The 22,493-nt window shown below is 41.6% G+C and overlaps 1 protein-coding gene across 1 annotated transcript in view; it reads left to right on the top strand.

Annotated features, from left to right (window-relative positions):
- The window catches only part of LOC126271931 (Down syndrome cell adhesion molecule-like protein Dscam2), a 1,166,847-nt gene that overhangs the window by 249,498 nt on the left and 894,856 nt on the right, over positions 1-22,493 (top strand). The gene's annotated exons all lie outside the window — the stretch shown is intronic.

Genomic DNA, 22,493 nt, shown 5'->3' with positions numbered 1-22,493 from the left:
ACAAATTTCTCTTCTTCAGAAACGCTTTCCTTGCCATTGCCAGTCTACATTTTATATCCTCTCTACTTCGGCCATCAACAGTTATTTTGCTCCCCAAATAGCAAAACTCATTTACTACTTTAAGTGTCTCATTTCCTAATCTAATTCCCTCAGCATCACCCGACTTAATTCGACTACATTGCATTACTCTCGTTTTGCTTTTGCTGATGTTCACCTTATATCCTCCTTTCAAGACACTGTCCATTCCATTCAACTGCTCTTCCAAGTCCTTTGCTGTCTCTGACAGAATTACAATGTCATCGGCGAACCTCAAAGTTTTTATTTCTTCTCCATGGACTTTAACATCTACTCCGAAATTCTGTTTTGTTTCCTTTACTGCTTGCTCAATATACAGATTGAAAAACATCGGGGATAGGCTACAACCCTGTCTCACTCCCTTCCCAACAACTGCCTCCTTTTCATGCCCCTCGACTCTTATAACTGCCACCTGGTTTCTGTACAAATTGTAAATAGCTTTTCGCTCAATGTATTTTACCCCTGCCACCTTTAGAATTTGAAAGAGAGTATTCCAGTCAACATTGTCAAACGCTTTCTCTAAGTCTACAAATGCCAGAAACATAGGTTTGCCTTTCCTTAATCTTTCTTCTAAGATAAGTCGTAAGGTCAGTATTGCCTCACGTGTTCCAGTATTTCTACGGACTCTAAACTGATCTTCCCCGAGGTCAGCTTCTACCAGTTTTTCCATACGTCTGCAAACAATTCGTGTTAGTATTTTGCAGCTGTGGCTTATTAAACTGATTGTTCGGTAATTTTCACATCTGTCAACACCTGCTTTTTTGGGATTGGAATTATTATATTCTTCTTGAAGTCTGACGGTATTTCGCCTGTTTCATACATCTTGCTCACCATATGGTAGAACTTTGTCAGGACTGGCTCTCCCAAGGCCGTCAGTAGCTCCAATGGAATGTTGTCTACTCCGGGGGCCTTGTTTCGACTCAGGTCTTTCAGTGCTCTGTCAAACTCTTCACGCAGTATCTTATCTCATATTTCATCCTCATCTACATCCTCTTCCATTTCCATAATATTGTCCTCAAGAACATTGCCCCTGTATAGACCCTCTATATACTCCTTCCACCTTTCTGCGTTCCCTTCTTTGCTTAGAACTGGGTTTCCATCTGAGCTCTTGATGTTCATAAAAGTGGTTCTCTTCTCTCCAAAGGTCTATTTAATTTTCCTGTAGGCAGTATCTATCTTACCCCTAGTGAGATAAGCCTCTACATCCTTACATTTGTCCTATAGCCATCACTGCTTAGCCATTTTGCACTTCCTGTCGATCTCATTTTTGAGACGTTTGTATTCCTTTTAGCCTGCTTCATTTACTGCATTTTTATATTTTATCTTTCCATCAATTAAATTCAATATTTCTTCTGTTATCCAAGGATTTCTACTAACCCTTGTCTTTTTACCTACTTGATCCTCTGCTCCCTTCACTACTTCATCCCTCAAAGCTACCCATTCTTCTACTGTATTTCTTTCCCTCATTCCTGTCAATTGTTGCCTTATGCTCTCGCTGAAACTCCGTGCAACCACTGGTTCTTTTAGTTTATCCAGGTCCCATCTCCTTAAATTCCCACCTTTTTGCAGTTTTTTCAGTTTTAATCTACAGGTCATAACCAATAGATTGTGGTCAGAGTAAACATCTGCCCCTCGAAATGTCTTACATTTTAAAACCTGGTTCCTAAATCTCTGTCTATCTGATACCTTTTAGTATCTCCAGGATTCTTCCATGTATACAACCTTCTTTCATGGTTCATAAACCAAGTGTTAGCTATGATTAAGTTGTGCTCTGTGCAAAATTTTACCAGGCAGCTTTCTCTTTCATTTCTTAGCCCCAATCCATATTCACCTACTACGTTTCTTTCTATCCCTTTTCCTAGACTCGAATTCCAGTCACCCATGACTATAAAATTTTCGTCTCCCTTCACTATCTGAATAATTTCTTTTATTTCATCATACATTTCTTCAATTTCTTCGTCATCTGCAGAGCTATTTGGCATATAAACTTGTACTACTGTAGTAGGTGTGGTGTTCGTATCTATCTTGGCCACAATAATGCGTTCACTATGCTGTTTGTAGTAGCTTACCCGCATTCCTATTTTCCTATTCATTATTAAACCTACTCCTACATTACCCCTATTTGATTTTGTGTTTATAACCCTGCAGTCACCTGACCAGTAGTCTTGTTCCTCCTGCCACCGAACTTGACTAATTCCCACTATATCTAACTTTAACCTATCAATTTCCCTTTTTAAATTTTCTAACCTACCTGCCCGATTAAGGGATCTGACATTCCACGCTCCGATCCGTAGAACGCCAGTTTTCTTTCTCCCGATAACGACATCCTCTTGAGTAGTCCCCGCCCGGAGATCCGAATGGGGGACTATTTTACCTCCGGAATATTTTACCCAAGAGGACGCCATCATCATTTAATCATACAGTAAAGCTGCATTCCCTCGGGAAAAATTACGGCTGTAGTTTCTCCTTGCTTTCAGCCGTTCGCAGTACCAGCACAGCAAGGCCGTTTTGGTTATTGTTACAAGGCCAGATCAGTCAATCATCCAGACTGTTGCCCTTGCAACTACTGAAAAGGCTGCTGCCCCTCTTCAGGAACCACACGTTTGTCTGGCCTCTCAACAGATACCCCTCCGTTGTGGTTGTACCTACGGTACGGCTATCTGTATCGCTGAGGCACGCAAGCCTCCCCACCAGCGGCAATGTCCATGGTGCATGGGGGGGGGGGGGGGGGGGGGGTTACTTCCATTATTAAGCACAAAGTAAGAACTGCCTGTCTGGTGCCAAATGGATCGTCACCTAAGATAGTCTTAATTTTCTTTTCCTTCTTCTGCATATTATTCTTGACAGCAGCTTTGATGCTCGATTTTGGAAGCTCACTGTACCGTAATCCTGCCAAATAGTTGCCGTTGTTATCTTTAGAAAACTGTAGATAACATTTTCCCCTAAGTCGAATAGTGTGTCCTCAGTTTCATAGATTGTACACACCAACTTCAATAGCCGTTTATTTCTCATTTGCTCCATGGATTTTTGAAAATCCGAAGAAACGTTATCCTTGCTCAATCAAATTCTGACCCTAGTACTGGATTCCCAATGTCTTCCAAATCTATTTCCGTTTCTTCTTCTATGACTTCAGCAGACATTTCAGCCCCCACTTAGGTGCCATCAATGTATTATTACGCTTAACTTCGGAATTTTCCTGCACTCTTTATGTTGACGAGGCTGCTTTTAATTTTACAGAAGGTTATTTTGTTTCTTCTGTATACAGAATACGTCCTTTAAAATGCTTCAAATGGCTCTCAGCATTATGGGACTTAACTTCTGAGGTCATCAGTTCCCTAGAACTTAGAACTACTTAAATCTAACTAACGTAATGACATCAAACACATCCATGCCCAAGGCAGGATTCGAACCTGCGACAGTAGAGTTCGCTCGATTCCAGACTTTAGCGCCTAGAACCGCTCGGCCACTCCGGCCGGCAATACGTCCTTCCCCAACCATAACTGTTCTTATTTCTCCACGTATATCCCCGTAGCCATCTCGCTTTGCTTCCCTGAACATACTATTTCTTTCATTCCCAAGTTACTGTGGTCCTGTGTTTTCGTAATCATTTTTGTACATTGTTCTTTCGTCAATCAGCTACAGGATTTCTCCTGTTAACAAGATTCCTTCGTTGTTACCTTCTTTGTACCTACGTTTGTCTGTCCAACTGCCATTACTACCTGATTTAGAAATGTCCATTTCTCTTCAACTGAGTTGCAGTATCTACAGCTTAAGTGAACTTCAACTGCACCTCATCATTCTTCAGTTCCCGACTTCTTTTCATGTTGATTCTTCCTAAGAGTTCTCTTAAACTTCAGCCTACTCTTCATTAGAACTAAAGTGTATTCTTAGTCTATATCGTCCGCAGCTCGTGATCTCGCGATAGCGTTTTCTCTTCCCGCGCACGGGGTTCCGGGTCCGATTCCCAGCGGGGTCAGGGATTTTCCGTGCCTCGAGGTAACTGGGTGTTGTTGTGTCGTCTTAATCATCATCATTCATCCCCATCACGGTTGGAGGAAGGCAATGGCAAACCACCTCCGCTAGGACCTTTCCTAGTACGGCGGTGCGAATTTCCCGCATCGTCCCCTACGCTCCTCGGAGTATGGAGCGTCAACATCATCTTAGTCTCTATCTGCTCCTGGTTGCGCCTTACAGTCTAACATCTAATATCGAAATCTCTGTCTGATCACGATGTAATCCAGTGGAAATCTTCTCCTGTCGCCAAGGCTTCCCCAAGTATTTGTTCTACTCTTGTGATTTTGTACAATGTATTCACTATTATGTGCTTGAATTTATTGCAGACTCAATTAGTCTTTGTCTTCTCTCATTTCCACTTAAAGCCCATATTCTCCGGTAATGGATTCTTCTGTTCGTGTAGGTACTACCGCATTCCAGTCTCCTATGACTGTTTGATTTTTATTTGCATTCACTTACTGAATTACCCGTTCAGTATCTTGCAGTACTTTCCGTCTCCTCTTTTTGCTTGTGACGTCTACGTGTATACCTGAACTTTCGTTGTCAGTGTTGCTTTGCTGTCGATTGTGATGAGAACAACCCTATCACTGAACTGTTTACAGTAACTCGCTCTTTGCCCTACCTTCTAGCTATGCTCTTTTCTGTAGGTGATGATATTAAGGTATAACCATCCCACCAGAAACCATTATCTGCCTTCTGTTTCACTTCACTGACTCCCACTGTCAATAACCCTTTGGATTTGTGTCTACAGATATTCTAGATTCCTTATCACATTCAGACTTCTGACATACTACGCTCTGACTTCGTTGGTTATTTAATCTTCTTCTGATCCCTCATGCAGCCAGACCTTATATAAGTGTTGGCAAAATAGTAGTGATATAAAATATATCACAGGAATAATTTCCGTATTACAGACCAATTGCCGTTCGCGAGTGTAACAGGAAAACGCGATCAGTTAGTAGTACAAGAAGTACGCTCCGCTTCATACCGTTAGGTGGCTCTCGGAATATGATTTAGATGTAAATGTAGACATGTAATGACCGCACATGGTTTTTTTATGGTTTTCTAGAGTTTCTGCGCCACAGTCTATGAAAACCATTGAAAATTGATAGTTTTCCGCAAGTGACCGTCACTTTGTTAAAATAAGTTATTGGTCAATCCCAACAGTAAACTGTATCGGATATTCACAGAGTCCTAATGCACTACGGTCCCTTTGAGGGTTAAGAAAGACAAAATTGTAGCACGGAAGGTGGAAAAGTACATTATAGTTTCTTATTTCGTTTTTAAGTGATAGCGACCATTTATATTTGCTGCAGTTCTTTCCTGAAACTGGAGTAAATATTCATGAAAATTATTGTTTTTACAAATGTGAAAACATTTTCCGTTTTTCTAGGAACAAATTATTAATTGAAAATTTCGATCGAGAAAATTTTGACTATCCTGCATTGAATAGTCTATTTGTTACATTATTACTCCACTACACACTAATAATCGATAAGTGAAATGAAACTAAACAAAGTATGATCGAAATCCAATTACAAGTTAAATGCATTTTGAAGTAGTAGTTGAAAACTAACACAAATTTTCATACTCGATACATGTATAATGGTTAAGACATTAATAAAATTAATTTTATTTACTTGTATCTCATTTTCCGTGGTAAAAGACGTTCTGGATCAAGGTACAAGGTGGTGAAAGATCTGCGAGGATTGGCATAGCTTTCCACAAATTATTTAAATAGTTCTAAATTCTTTTTGAGGATTTTACTCAGTATATAATACTACAACTGAAAAAATTAACAATATATTCCAAATAGCTTTAATATTTTATATAGCCCTTAAAAGTATAGTACGCGAAATATTTAGAAACGCTGCTCACAACACAATCTCATGTCCAAGGATAAGAAAAACTGTAGCAAATCACGGTAACTGCTTGTGATTCTAAAATCAGTCACTGCAATGATGTAACGACCAAGAAACCATCATTTTTACCTAGGTACACCATCTAGATCAGTGGTTCCCAACCTGTAGATAATTACCTCCATGGGCTAAAAATAAATTTTTTGAGGGCATAGAACAAAAGTGCCTTATTGAGTTGCGGAAATATGTATACATTTCCTCCTTGACAGTTGAGTATTCATCAGAGATTATATAGATAATGATGAATACTCAACTGTCGAGGAGGGCGTACTGGGTTCTGTATGAGTTCTGGCTTATGAATGGTTCAAATGGCTCTAAGCACTATGGGACTTAACATATGAGGTCATCAGTCCCATAGACTTAGAACTACTCAAACCTAACTAACCTAAGGACATCACACACATCAATGCCCGAGGCAGGATTCGAACCAGCGGCCGTAGAAGTGATCGTGACCTGGTCAAATATCTTACGAAATAAACATCAAACGAAAAAACTACAAAGAACGAAACTTGTCTAGCTTGAAGGGGGAAACCAGATGGCGCTATGGTTGGCTCGCTAGATGGTACTGTCATAGGTCAAACGGATATCAATTGTCTTTTTTTAAATAGGAACCTCCATTTTAATTACATATTCGTTTAGTACGTAAAGAAATATAAATATTTTTGTTGGACCACTTTTTACGCTTAGTGGCAGATGGCGCAGTAGTAGTCACAAGCGTATAAGTACGTGGTATCACGTCACATTCCGCCAGTGCGGACGGTATTTGCATCGTGATACATTACCCGTGTTAAAATGGACCGTTTACCAATTGCGGAAGAGGTCGATATCGTGTTGATGTATGGCTATTGTGATCAGGATGCCCAACGGGCGTGTCCTATGTATGTATAAGGTTACTATTATCACTATTTCATAATACAGAAGCCATACAGAACCCAGTGCGTCGTCCTCGACGTTGAGTGTTCATAAGTGATAAAAAAGTGCCCTAGGAAGTTTGATAGGACCGTGTTATTTCCTATATACATAAATGATCTGGCGGTCAGGGTGGGTGGTAATCTGTAGATGTTTGCTGATGCTGCTGTGGTGTATGGAAAGGTGCCGAAGATGAGTTACTTTAGGATGATGCAATATGACTTAGACAAAATTTGTAGTTGGTGTAATGAATGTCAGCTGGTTCTAAATACAGAAACATGTAAGTTGATGAAGATGAGTAGGAAAAACAACAAAATAGTTCAAATGGCTCTGAGCACTATGGGACGTAACATCTGAGGTCATCAGTGTCCTAGAACTTAGAACTAATTAAACCTAACTAACCTAAGGACATCACACACATCCATGCCCAAGGCAGGATTCGAACCAGCGACCGTAGCGGTCGCGCGGTTCCAGACTGAAGCGCCTAGAGCCGCTGGGCCACACCGGCCGGCAGTAGGAAAAACAAACCTTTAATGTTCAGATACAGCATTAATAGTGTCCTACTTCACACAGTCACATCGTTTGATTATCTTGGCGTAATATCTCAAATCTATATTAAATGGACGAGCATATGAGGATTGAGGTATGGAAGGCAAGTGTTGGCCTTGGTGTATTGGGAGAAATTTAGTAAAAGGTGGTTCATCTGTGTATAAGACCGCATATAGGACGTTTGTGTGACCTGTTCTTCAGTACTACTCAAGTATTTTTGGATCCGCACCACGTCGATTTAAAGGAAGGCATGGAAGCAATTCAGACGGGCTGCTAGATTTGTTTCCGGTAGGTTCAAACAGCACGCAAGTGTTAAAGTGATGCTTCGGGAACTCAAATGGGAATCGCTGGAGGGAATACAACGTTCATTTGGAAGAACACTGTTGAGAAAATTTAGAGAACCGGCATTTGAAGCTGAGTGCAGAACGCTCCCCCTGCCGTAACACATATTTCGAGTAAGGACCACGACGACGAGACATTGGGGCTCATATGGTGGCATACATATCGTCTTAACGACTAGTATTGGTATATGTTACCTTCTGCCACGGACTGTAAAGTGAAATTCTGGAAATTTGTGGTAAGGACTATGGGACCAAACTGCTGAGGTCATCGTTCCCTAGGGTTACACACTAATTAAACTAACTTACCCTAAGGACAACACACACACCCATGCCCGAGGGAGGACTCGAACCTCCGACGGAGACCATACAATGACTTGTGGTGTATACATGTAGCTGTAGATGCAAATTGTGACACGGATTATGTAATTAATAGCTTCTTTTCAAATACTGGCATTATCGTGTGACACATTGTGATGGAGATTACAGCTTGTGAAACGAATGTATGAACATCATCTCCCTTACATAGTCCAATTGCTACCACAAACTCTATGCTTAGTACCAAGCATCTATGACAGTAAGTTGTATACATCATATACGCTGAAATACCTCATAAAGATTGCCGCAAGACACAATAAATTACTTCATTATTTTCTTCACGTCAGTAAATGAAACGTTGTCAGCTCAATTCTACATTAAGCATGCTACTACACTGCTGTGTGATGTATAAAGTATTATTATTATTAGTGGCACCAGGTCAGACACAAAGCAGTTTCAGGGTGAAGTCTTTCATTTTCTGCCAATTCAAAAATGTGAAGTCCCGCAATCATGTGATTTAGTGATTTGCAAGTAGTAAGCATTGTGCTCAGATTTTAACTTGGTTGATTGTAAATGGGGGTGCAGGGTGTGTCTGAAATGTCACTAGGGACAGGAGCGGTGCAGAGCAACGATATTTTGCAGAGAGTGTCTGCCTTCAAAGTGGGTGGTTGGCTTCCTCTTCTGAGAAGGAGTTGTAGATACCACTGACGATGCACTGAGAACTGCTACCTCATTTTATAAGCATTGGACAGGTGCGAGGAGGACAAGCGCTCTGAGGATTACAAACCTATCTAGACAGTTCATCCATCACGGGAGTCAAGAATCTAGACGATTTTTGACTTTTATTAACGTTGATACTGGCAAGGCGTCGGTTCTGGGAACTCCAAGGCTTTCGACAATGTTTGAATTTTTAACTTTGAAGTCGGATAAGAATGCCAAAAAAAACCATTTTTTCATGCGATGTAATTGAAAATTAACAATTTTCTGATTTTTCCCTTTCTTACACTGTACAACCTTACTTGTGTCAAATTTCGTGATTATTGGTCATTGTGAACTACCCTATACGTTTTAATGAGTGAGACTACGAGTATGTAAATGGTGACATTAATGGCCATATCTTTTGATTTCTTTGACTTAAAAGCTTAACTTTTTTGTTCTATGAATGGACTGTAGACCTCAGTATGTGGCATAAATTTCAACTTGATTCCTCTGTCCGTTCCTGAGGGAGATGCATTCTTAACGGAAGGGTAGACAGGCTGACGAGCAACAAATGATGACTTTTTTCGTATGATGTAACCACAAATTCACCGTTTTCGGATTTTTTCCCTTTATTTGTAATGTAAAACCTAGATTCTTGCTAAATTCATGATTCTAAGCCAACGTGATTGACGATACGGGTTTTGATGAGTGACTATAAGAATATCAAAATGTTTTAAACCAATGGCGTATCTGCGGATCGGTTTGACGTAGAAGCTTATTTTTTTTATACCGCCACCAGGCTATAGAGCTTAGTCCGCTACATAAATTTCAACTTGGTACCTCTATCCATTCCTCAGAAAAATGATTTTTAAAAGTTCGAGTAACGATAGACACCCAAAATAGCAATCATATTCTCACACCGTTCTCTATTTGTACTACTGGCTTTTTTCTGACTTGAAAATATCAAACAATAATGTCTCACAGGGACGAAATTTTAATCAACGTATCCCTCAGTAATGGAAATACTTGAGTATCAGTATGGTACTACTCGGTCGAGGTGTTCGGGGTTTCACAGTTTCCATTTCCACCAGCACAGTTTCTGTCTTTCTTTGACTCGACACTGGAATATTGCACAGTATTCATTACACACCCAGACAATGAAATGTTAATCCTGTTCGTAAAGCTTGCATCAATGTAATCTCAAGTGAAACAAAATTAATTTCCCCGTACGACTTTAATAGGAGGCAGGGGCAACTCTGGTTTAGTCGGAATCGCTAACTTGAAACGCGTGCCGTGCTGGTTCGGGCCACCTATCGACTTTTAATTACGGCGGCCGTTATTTGCGCAGCTAATGCCCCTGTACGCCCGCCTCGCGTCGTTTCGTGCGGACCCAGCGCAGGAGTGGTGCACCGTGCAATCTCAGCCGTGACGGGCGCTCCGGGAAACAATTTTACCATAAATCATTGTATTAGCGCGGCCGCGTAGCCGCGGGCACCGCGTGTCGCGGAATTAAATTACGACATCCATTGACGGGCCAGTAAAAACCTGATTACCTCACTCAAACTATGTGCGCGTCGGCAGCAGTGCCGCATATGACATACACTGCAATTTTCGCCTGCAAAATTTAGCAGTCGTCCTCCACTGTGAAGGAAATGGAATTTTCCGACCAGATGATTACACTAGGTTAACGTAATATTGCCTTTCTTTTTAACAAAACATGTAAAACATAAATGCAGTACGCAGAATTTCTTCAGGGTAAAAATGTTTTCTCGTTGCTTGTCTAAATGCACTACACAGCTGACCCCTCCCCTTTCCGAACTCACTATGTTCATTTCGAAATCTGGCTCCAGTTTACATTCGAGTAATTGCTGCTTTGTAGTCTGCAGAGCGTGGGAGTTCGCCGTTCCGCGAGTTTTAATAATCTTAATAACAAATATTGCGGAGGGGTATTCACCCGGTTCGGATAAAAGGGGGGGTTCATGGGGATCATGAACTCCTCTTCCTCTCCCTCCCTTCCCCCCCCCCCCCCCCCCCTCCTCACAAAGAAAAAAAAAGGCTGTATTGCTCAGTGACATAAGCGAATTATTATAGTTACACTAAAGCACTTTCCTATTTTAACAATGAGCTCGCAAACTGCGATTACAGTTCTACATCAGTTGTACAATACTTCAGGACAAATTAAAATTTCTACCGAAGGGACTCAAACCCGAATTTCCGCTTGTCACCTTGATCAGTTTGGTTAAGCGCGCACGCTCCCAGGGACGTGCCAGATCTCCGGTTCTCCTCGTGTTTGCTCCGAAGATAGTGGTTAAGACGAGCGTTCACGGCAAGTGGGAAGTCTGCGTTCGATTCTCCGTCCAGCATAAATTTTTATTTCTTCTAAAATATTGTACAGATGATGCGAAACCATAATCTCAATTTGACATTTCATTCTCAATTGAATGCTACTGTTGATCGTCAACGTAGTCACTCAGACAACCACTGAAATTTTATCTGTTGCATTTCTATTATTATAAAAATCCTTGGCACGTTAAATGTATGTCCGAATGTAAGCAACGTTTTTGGAAGTAGGGGAGGAACAGAAGAAAACCATGACTCCCCTAGAATCCAACCCTACAGCAGCCGTTGACTCTGTCTATGGCTAAAAATGAAGAAGAGTGACGTCTTGGTGCGCGATGAGCACAGAAATTTAATATCCGTATGAGTCTCTTCCCAAACTGGGCAACATATTCGTCATTGTCTAGCCTCTGTCTTTAAAAGAGCTGATGTATTTAAATCTGGAATTCAGTCTCCATACTAACTCCCGGAAAACAGAAGACTATTCCCCAAGTAATTTCAACAACTATTTCAGGCGATAAGCTGAAAAATTGGATATGTCATTTCATCAAAAAACAAAAAATCCAAATTAGGTCACTGGATTCTGGAGATTCGAGAGTTAGGATAAAGAAAAGAGTGAAAGATATCGAAGAAAGGAATTTTGAAATCGAAACGAAAATATTTGTTTAAAACATTAAACATCAACACTCTTTCACAAATAGAAAAACTGAAACGGTTCACCAAAAATCATGGATAAAGAGAACATAGTAATGTTGGAGGTACACGAAACCTGACCCATACATGATCACGTTACGGAGTTTCAGAATTATGTGATTTATAAAGCCAAATCCAGAATATGGGCAATGAAAGGCATGGCGCACAAAGCGACAGCTTTTGTTGAGGACAAGAGAATTATTGTCTCTGTGAATCGTTTAACGTCTAAAAGATTTCGCTGCTAATAATAAAATGTGCAAAACTGTACGTTTATTAATACTCATACATCAATCAATGTCGATAACAAAAAGAATTCGAAATGGAAGAGTTCTGTGAATTGCCAAAGTCGTAAAAACAGAGAATTTCAGATGGTAACAATAAAGTTATAGTGCGAGACTTAAATGCCCAAACTGGGAAAGCGAAATGATTTCACAAATTTGTTCGGAACTTGCCAGAACGTAAACAAAGAAATACTTCTTTAATAATCGAATAAGAGACACTTGACTAGTAGCATTGATGACGACGGCATCGCATCGTAGCATGGACTTCACGATACTCCAGAAGGATTGGGAAGCCATCCGCATCCATGACACTCCTCATAGGTATTGGCCGAAACGCTTATAACGCACGTTGATCTCAGTCCATGAAGTCCTGTCTGTGTCAGCTAGGAAAGTAGATGTGTTGGAAGTTCACTCATGGAATCTTGTGACCGTCGACTGTTGCCAACATCGCAATGTTTCGACAGTAGATGAAGAGTTTACGTTATGGTGGGAGTTACATGGAATCAAATGGGTTATCGTAAGCGGCGCTGTGAGAAAGCAAATATGATACTCCAAATGAAACCACACTACTGAACACCAATTGCTGACGACTCAACGGCGATGCGTGAACTGGTATTTCCAGAAGCCAGAAACAGGCTGCAGCAGTTAGGAAGAAAATCCAGATGATGAAATCGGTGCGGTGCGAACTACAGATACCTTTTCTTACTCGAAGTTAAATAATGTCAGTAGTACATGGTACATCTAGTACAGTTCCGTATTTTTTTTATCAAATTATCTTATGGAAGATCATTTCGTTATTTTAATTTAATGAACGTAACCAACACAGCTCAGCAACTGTTTCTTAACGAAGGAAATCCATCAGATTTGATAGTAGAGTCAGACATATCACGAAGGATTGGTGTACGATTATTACCGCTCTCAGCTAGCGTAATCCTCTTTTGACTAATCGTGGAGGCCCCATGAAGCTATTCTCGGATTATATCGTTTAATATACCGAATGAAGTGTACTGAAGTGCCACAAAATATCTGCAGAGGATCGACGCGTGGTATTAGGATTAAAAATTGACATTCAGAGTAAATAAATGCAACGTAAAGCACATAAGTGGATGGGAACACCATTTATTGAGAAATTACATATTTTCCAATCAATCAGTGGAACCAGTGACAATCGATAAATGTCTCATGCAACGCCAGGTCCCGGACTGAGCTCTATTGGAAGAAAACGAGTTAACTCAAACGCGAAGGGCCCTAGTTAACAAAACTCTTATTCGTCCGTTTCTTGCACATTCCTCGTCAATCCAGTGCTCGTAACTGATAGTGATAATGCAAGGCTAAGCACTGAGTTTTGTCACTTACTTGCGGAAATCATCGGCCAACTTGTAGAGCCAAAGAGAAGTTTTCTTCGTCATTGCGATGTTTATTGTTAAACTTCCGAGAATGGAAGCTCAGAGGGGAGTCAAGCTATAAGTAAGTTCCTGCCGCGTACATCTCGAGCCTAAGTCGTAGCGCAGATATAGTTAGTAAATATTAATAAACAATAGCTTTTGTTACGTTTGGTGATGTCTCTCACGCACAACTGCTGTCAGTAGATTATTGTTACAGATAACCTAATATCTTGTTTCAGTGCTCGATCGATGACATGCATCTGCCCACAGTAATTTATTGTTACACTTTGTGTGATTATTGCCCCGTAAGTAAATTAAGTGAAAATCGTGAGCTGTAACCGAGCGTGATTAGCCGAGCGGTCTAAGACGCTGCAGCCATGGACTGTGCGGCTGGTGCTGGCGGAGGTTCGAGTCCTCCCTCGGGCATGGCTGTGTGTGTTTGTCCTTAGGATAATTTAGGTTAAGTAGTGTGTAAGCTTAGGGACTGATGACCTTAGAGGTTAAGTCCAATAAGATTTCACACACATTTCAACATTTCGTGAACTGTACGTTTATCAGCAATCACTCTACATGTGGATTGACTTAGGCAAGACTAAGGCGCTATACTAATGCAAAAGGCCTCTTTCCCGCAGGCAGATACGTGCTCTGATGTACTGGAGCGGCACTTACGCAAGTGGCGTACGCCACATCTGTGGCAGTTACACCACATGAAAACCACTTTGTTGAATATAAATATTGGCTGTCCAGCCAGGAAGGACAATGAATCGGCAAATCATCGAGTCAGTCACCGCTCTAGATTTATATCCACCGTGAAGCCGCTAACGCTGTCGCTGCACCGTCATCCTGGCACGACCTCCTGCCAAGGATCCAGGTGTAGCATTGATGGGCCGAGGGATGAACTGAGGCCACCCAGCCACTCAGCTAGTGGGCGCCCCCCAGAGCCAGACGTCGCCCGCCAGTCAGCTTCGCCCGCGAAGGCCACTAGGGCCTTAGCTGAGCCAGCACAGCCAACAGCCTGAGTATGCAGACATCGCAAAGTCCCTGCGCCGCTGTACTAAGCTAAACACAGCTCCTGCCAGGCTGCGTCACCACTACAGTTTGTGAGCAGTACGGCGCTCGGCGCCCCAACACCACCGTCACGTGGTTAGTACGTAAATAAAGGCTACTACGGGCCTACCGACAAAGAGCTGCCTGTCAGTCACCCAACCCCTCATTCCCCATCATATAGCAGCAGACAACAGACCATTCAGCAGGAAACATTCTCGACACAAATAGCATATCGTTCTTTAACATTGACAGTAGCGAGGTACGCTATCTGTTGATTTAAAACATGTGAGGATAAAAATCCTACGTCAAGATCGCACATTTTCTTCATTGATTACCGCCGGCCGGTGTGGCCGTGCGGTTCTAGGCGCTTCAGTCTGGAACCACGTGACCGCTACGGTTGCAGGTTCGAATCCTGCCTCGGGCATGGATGTGTGTGATGTCCTTAGGTTAGTTAGGTTTAAGTAGTTCTAAGTTCTAGGGGACTGGTGACCACAGATGTTAAGTCCCATAGTGCTCAGAGCCATTTGAACCATTCATTGATTGCCGGTTTCGACTTACTGACAAGCCATCTTCAGATCAAACTAAAATGTTGTTCAGTGTATGGCAGCCATTACATATCACCATACTCTTGTAGCTAAGCCGCCCTAAAATGAAAAATCGCAGTTGGTTTTGTAAACTGGCAACGTTAATCACTAATTAAATAATTTTCAGTGTATGGAGACGGTACTCACGACTCCAGAGAGTACTGCTCCGCAATCGATAAGCTGCGCTCGAAACACTCGTAGTGCAGCAGTTGTACGTGTTGGTAATACAAAAATGTTCAGATCTGTGTGAAATCTTATGGGACTTAACTGCTAAGGTCATCCTAAACTTACACACTACTTAACCTAAATTATCCTAAGGACAAACACACACACCCATGCCCGAGGGAGAACTCGAACCTCCGCTGGGACCAGCCGCACAGTTCATGACTGCAGCGTTGGCAATACAAACTAAACCGAAGTCCGTCAGGGCCCGCAGCTGCCGGTCTACGGGCGTCACGTGTTTGGATAGCAACTGGTCGATGCCTCGTTACATACCGGAGCACTGAGCTACGGCGGACAGTTCTCTTCAACTCAACGACTCGTTAAATGTCTCCGGTTACCGCCCAGTCCACAAGCTGCAGTGTTCGCCCGTCGTCTCCAAAACGTAGACTCCGTAGGCATCGTAGGCCAGCTCTGGATTCTACGTAGGCATGTCAGAGGCACAGTGACAGGACTTTGACACTTAAGAAGACTTGTAATAATACACTATGTGATCAAAAGTATCCGGACACCCACAAAATCAAGCGTTTTTCATATTAGGTGCATTGCGCTGTCACCTGCTGTCAGGTACTCCATATCAGCGACCTCAGCAGTCATTAGACATCGTGAGAGAACAGAATGGGGCGCTCCACGGAACTCAAGGGCTTCGAACGTGGTCAGGTGATTTGGTGTCACTTGTGTCATACGTCTGTACGCGAGATTTCCAATTTAGTAAACATCCCTACGTCCACTGTTTCCGATGTGATAGTGAAGTTGAACCGTGAAGGGACACGTACAACACAAAAGCGTTCAGGCCGACCTCGTCTGTTGACTGACAGAGACCGAAAACAGTTGAAGAGGGTCGTACGGCGTAATAGGCAGACATCTGTCCATACCATCACACAGGAGTTCGAAACTGCATCAGAATCCACTGCAAGTACTATGACAGTTAGGCGGAAGGTGAGAAAACTTGGAATTCATTGTCGGGCGGGTGCTCATAAGCCACATATCACGCCGGTAAATGATAAATGACGCTTCGTTTGGTCTAAGGAGCGCAAACATTGGGCGATTGAACTGTGGAAAATCGGTAAGTAGAGTGACGAATCACGGTACATAATGCGGCGATCCGATGGCAGGGTGTGGGTGGGTCTGGCGAATCCCCGGTGAGCGTCATCTGCCAGCGTGTGTAGTGTCAACAGTAAAATTCGGAGGCGGTGGAAGAGTAATTCGGCGAAGGCGATTTCATCTTTCAACACGATCGAGCACCTGTTCACAACGCACGGCCTGTGGCGGAGTGGTTATACGACAATAACATCCCTGTAATGGAGTAGCCTGCACAGGAGTCCTGACCTGAACCCTGTAGAACACCTTTGAGATGTTTTGGAACGCCGGCTTCGTGTCAGGCCTCACCGATCGTCATCGATACCTCTCCTCAGTGCAGCACTACGTGAAGAATGGGCTGCCGTTCCCCAAGAAACCTTCCAGCAGCTAACTGGACGTTTGCCAGTGGCAGTGGAAGCTATCATCAAGGCTAAGGGTGGGCCAACACCATACTGAATTCCAGCATTACCAATAGAGGACGCCACGTATTTGTAAGTCATTTTCAGCCAGATGTCCTGATACTTTTGATCACACAGTGTATCAAAGGCCTAACTGGGCTGGCCATTTCAAAAGAAGAAGCATCATTTGAGAATTTCTTCATGTTAAATAAATATAATTTTATTGCTAACTGTTGGGAATATATCTGATTCAAGATAACCAACACTATCCTCCTGCATTCCCAATAAAATAGCGCAGTCGGCACAATGCATACGGGGACCAACTACGATTTTTCATTTTAGTACGGCATAGCTCCAAGAATACAACGATGTGTAATGGTTGTGACTGAGCAACATTTTAGATTGACCTAAGATGGCTCGTCAGTGGGCCGAAATTGGTAACCAATAAAGAAAATTTGTAATCTTGACACTTGGTACAAATAGCATCGCCCGTTTCTCAAACGAGAATTTGTCTTCAGACGTATGTTTATAAGACTTTCTTTACCAGTTTTGACCAATACCATATTCTCTCAGATCATTGGTCTCTGTTTTCCAAGGAGCATGTAAATGCAACGTGTAGCAAATTTTGCCTTTTACATACAATATGTTACGATTCGTTGAAAAATTGTAGTAGTAGGACGAATTACTAGATGTTGCAATAGTCTAATCTGGTGAAAAATTGACAGCTGCCCATTTACGACGCATGTGGAAGGCCTCATTAATTCATTTAAGTAAAGTTACGTTCTACTCATAATGCGACGTTGTTGTCTTCAAGATAAATTCTTATTTCAGTGTATCGGTTATATTTGTGAGGCGTTATATTATTAATAAAGGTATGTAATATGAGCATTGTAACAGGCAGTTCTTACACTGAGCTCATGCTTTCCGGGATAATAAGTGACAATAGGACACGTCAAGGTAAGAAGCAAGCAATGAAATAATTTAAGCGAACGTTATAACGCTACCAAACGAGGGCGTAATTTTTTTTTCATAACTGCCAAGAACATCGAACAATAGTACTGAGTTTTCAGAAGAAGTGCTCATAATTATACCTGCGCTTCATAAAACGAGAGTATGGTCCACTCAAACGATATGTATTTTCATCTCCTTATAACTGCTACCACTGTAGCCTAAGAGAGAAACTAGATACGAGACTGAAGCTCTTGATGTATACCCCTCGAGCCTGGCGATGGGAGCGGTGAAATCGATTATCACAAAACATACACATCAGAGGGAGAGGAAGTTGCAATAGAGGTATTAACTCGAGTCAAACTAAATAACGCAACGGATATGGTCTACGTGGAACCCTTCGGAATGAAGTGTACGTTCCGAAAGGAAATGCAACTTCGCAGAAACCTTCGCCGTTGTTTACTCACTTCGCCTGACTAAGCAGCTCCAGCGCGAACGAATTTTTCAACAGTCTCCATAATACCAGTAACAGCTCTGCAAAAATACAGAAACAGCAGAATAAACACGAATAAAAGAATGATGTTAAGCCATTTCCCGATACGCGGCGACGTAAGCCCGACTCGCCTTTCATGCGATGAACGCTGCGCGGTAATCCTTTTCGTGGGAGGAATGCGTCCAGGATTCGGTGGTCACTCTGCTCATTTCGTGTAGCCCGAAAGCTTCCTAACGATCAGCGATTATAGTCTCATGTGCATGTATTTCACTCTCAGTCATTCTAATACTGTCATCAGCAAAAATGTCGCTGTTACTTGTTGTTATGTGACCTACTTGACGTTGTTACAGGCTTAAACGTGTAATTCGTCTTTTTTCTAAAATCCCACGTGTCAGGAGCACTACTCATCAAACTACCTGATTATACTAAATATGACTGTGCATGACTAACCCAGGTTAACCTAGCTGTAAAAGCCTCAATATCGACTCAAATACCAAATTCAGGCAAGAAAATTACATTGTTTTCTATACGTAAACTCATTATTACCTTATTGGATTAAACATACATGATAAGCTAGTAAAATTACGTATAACTGTATAGAGTCTTTAACAACAGATAAAGAAATGAAGTTTTCTCTCTTTACCCATTGTGAAGAACATTTCTTAGTTTAGCATTTCACTTATCTAAATTTGTAACAGATTAGGCTCTCAGACGTTAACCAGGATATAGAATCTTACTTCCTTACGTCTTTTAAGCGCATATAAGATCTGCCAAAAACTCACACAAAGAACTGGTGTTCAGTCAGAAATTGGTGAGCTCACATCTGTTACAAATATCGATTATGACTAAATTTCGATAAACCATGCACAAAGTACATAGGCTTAGATGGCATTCTGAACACAAATGGACTTTATTCATACCTATGGATTCGATGCTCGTGATAATGACGAAAATATGTCGGTAAAAAAAAATGTTTCCTTACGTTGACGCAGTAAATATCAAAGTAATTTGTGGTGTTTGGCGTTCATAACTCACGTCTGTTGATTACGTAGGGCTGAGCGCATACCGTTAAGTGAAGTCACAATGTCAGTATTACAACAAGCGTTCAGCGCTTTGCGCCTTACTTAAACGAATAAGTGACCACTTTACTACATTTTTTGCTACGTTCGCAAACTGACTGCTTTGTTGCTGGTTTTCTCCATAACGTATTATACAGTGAATCAATGTTTCCGCGAATTCACTCACAATGAAAAACAAAAGTCACCGACTGGCTGACAGTCACACTGTTCAAAAGATTTCAAAGTACAACAAACAACAAGCAGAATCCTTTAACTTGAACAGTTTTTTTCCATAAAAGAGTGCTTCATTTTATATTATAAATTAATCCTTTGTGTTTAAACTGAATATTCACTTTCTACCATGTGTAAATAGTTTTGTTTTGTTTAAAACTGTTCTTTGTGATGAAAATACCGTGTACGCAGAGTGACATTTGGATTTCGGTACATGTTCAGATAGGTACTCATAATTCTCTTGTATAATCGCGTTCTGGTTATATATGGGCCAAGTAAGCGGATTGTGGATGGAAATGAGTCCCCGTGGTTTAATAATCAAGACGGAAAATGGCGAGAAAACAGAGATTGTTGCATAGACGGTTCAAAAAGATGCACAAATGTCGTCATTACAAAGAAAATCGTGAGTCCGTAAGACGATTAATGGGCGAATGGTACAACGTCTACCTTCATACCTCAGCGAAATATCCCGCTGAGGAACCGCCAAAATTCTGGTCTTATGTAAAATCAGTAAGCAAGTCGGAGGCTGTTATCCAGTCACTCCTCGAACAGTCTAGGGTGGCAACAGAAGACAGCAAAAAGAAAACGGAAGCTTTTAAATTTCGTCTTTAATAAATAATTCACGTTGGAGAATCGTAAAAACATACCACCGTTTCACTGTCGCACAACTCCCCCATGGAGGACATAGAAATAGTTTTCCCTGGAGTGGAGAAGCAACTAAAAGACTTGAAAAGAAATAAGTTACCAGATACAAATATAACCCCAATTCGGCGTTTCAGAGATTACTCTGCAGCTTTGGGCACTTACTTAGCTTGCATTTATTTCGAATATCACGCCCAGCACAAAGTCCCAAGAGATAGGAAAACAGCGTAGTTGACTCCTTTCTATAAGAAAGAAAAGAGAACGGACCAGCATAACTACAGACCAATATCTTTAACGTCGGTTTGCTGAAGAATCCGTGGTCACATTCTTAGTTCGAATGTAATAAATGACATGTCAGGTATGTGGATCATCGTACTGAAAGTTCCGCAACTGAAGTAACTGTATCGAAGACAATGTAAGCACAGCTGCACTTTTCTTTTTATTTAAAACCAAGACCTGTTTCGGTCCCCAAACCCTGTACCTAGTCGAGTATATGACCTCAGGACGCCTTATATGTAGCACTAGATAATGAAGTTGGGGGCCGAAACTGGTCGTGGTGTTAAATAAAAGTGCAACTGGAGAGGGCATTTTCTTCAGAATAATAATTCTCTTCAGACTGAAAACTTCTGTCCACAACTTAGCACGGATTTAGAAAGCGTCTCGTATGAAATTCAGCTTTCCCCTTTTCTCACGTGAAATCATACTAATCAAGGATGCAGAGCAACAGGCACCTCCCATAATCCTTTGATTACGGAAAGCGTTTGATACTGCGCCCCAATGCAGACAGTTGAAATAGGTCCTCGCATGCGGAGTAGGTTCCCAGACACGTGCGTGACTCGAAGAGCTCTTAAGTAATAGGACGCAGTGTGTTGTCCTCGACGACGAGTCTTAATCAGAGGTAAGGATATCGTCAAGAGTACCCCAAGTAAATGTGGTAAGACCACATTTGTTCTGTGTGTACATAAATGATTTAACTTGCAGGATGAGCAGCAGTTTACAGCTGTGTGCTGATGATGCTGTGGTGTACAGGAAAGAGTCATCGCTGAGTGAGTGTAGAAGGGAACTAGATGACTTAGACAAAATTTATGGTTGGTGTGATGAAGGCAGTTTGCTCTCAATTTAAAAAAAGTAAGTTAATGTGGATGAGCAAAAAGGAAAATCCTGAAACGTTCGAAAACAGAATTATTAGTGTGCTCCTCGACACAGCCACACGAATTAAACAGCTAGGTGTAACGCTTGAAAACGGTATTAAATGGAATCAACAAGTCATAAGTTAAGGCGAATGCCCGACTTTGTTTTACTGGGAGAATTTTAGGAAATTGTAGCTCATCTCTAAAGGAAATGGCGTATTGAAAGCTAGTGCGACCCGTTCTTGAATACTGCTCGAGTGTCTGGGATCCCCATCAAGTGGGATTAAAGAAAGGCATCGAAACAATTCAGAGGCGTGTCGCTAGATTTGTTACCAGTGGATTCGAACAGCACGCAAGCATTACATAGATGCGTCGTGAACTCAAATGGGAATCGCTGACACTTTTTTCATTACGCAGTATTCCGGAAATGTAGAGAATAGGCATTTGAGACCGACTACAGAACGATTCTTCTGCCGCCAACGAACGTTTCGAATAAGAGCCAAGGAGGTAAGACGAATGAAACTAGGTCTCGTGCAGAACCTTATATATGGTCGTTTTTGGTGACTGTTTTTTAGTGGCAGAGGAACGGAAATTACTAGTTATGGTACGTGTTATCCTCCGCCATGTACCCTAAGGTGCTTGCGGAGTAGGTACATAGATATAGATGTAGACTGTGCACATGATATGTGTCTGTCAAAAAATGATTTAGCTTATTTCAAAAATTATTTGTTTGGATCTAAGGATTGGTGCCGGTATAAAGAGAAACTCAGAACCTTTTGCCCACATTTTTAATTTATTTACTAATTTTCATCAGACATCCCACTTCTTTCACGGTGCCAACATCTTCATCACAAAGCAGTACTCACATGAAATTTTCTCAGTTATTTATTGTCTAATATCTGTCTTCCCCTATTGCTTTTGCCCTCTGTGGCTTACTCCAGCACCAAGAAAGTTATTTCCTGATGTCTTACCACATGTCCTACCGTTCTGGCCTTACTGTGTTAACTCTTTTCCATATATTTCTTTCCCTCATCGATTCTGCGGAGGACCTTATTTAGTATCTTATCGGGCAACATAGATTTTAGCGTTCTTCCAGAGCATTATAACTCAATGTCTTCGATATTCTTCTATTACGTTTTTGAAAAG

The sequence above is a fragment of the Schistocerca gregaria genome, chromosome 5 (assembly GCF_023897955.1).
Source record: "Schistocerca gregaria isolate iqSchGreg1 chromosome 5, iqSchGreg1.2, whole genome shotgun sequence".
Classification (NCBI taxonomy): Eukaryota; Metazoa; Arthropoda; class Insecta; order Orthoptera; family Acrididae; genus Schistocerca; species Schistocerca gregaria.
This window is presented reverse-complemented; position numbering and strand designations above follow the sequence as displayed.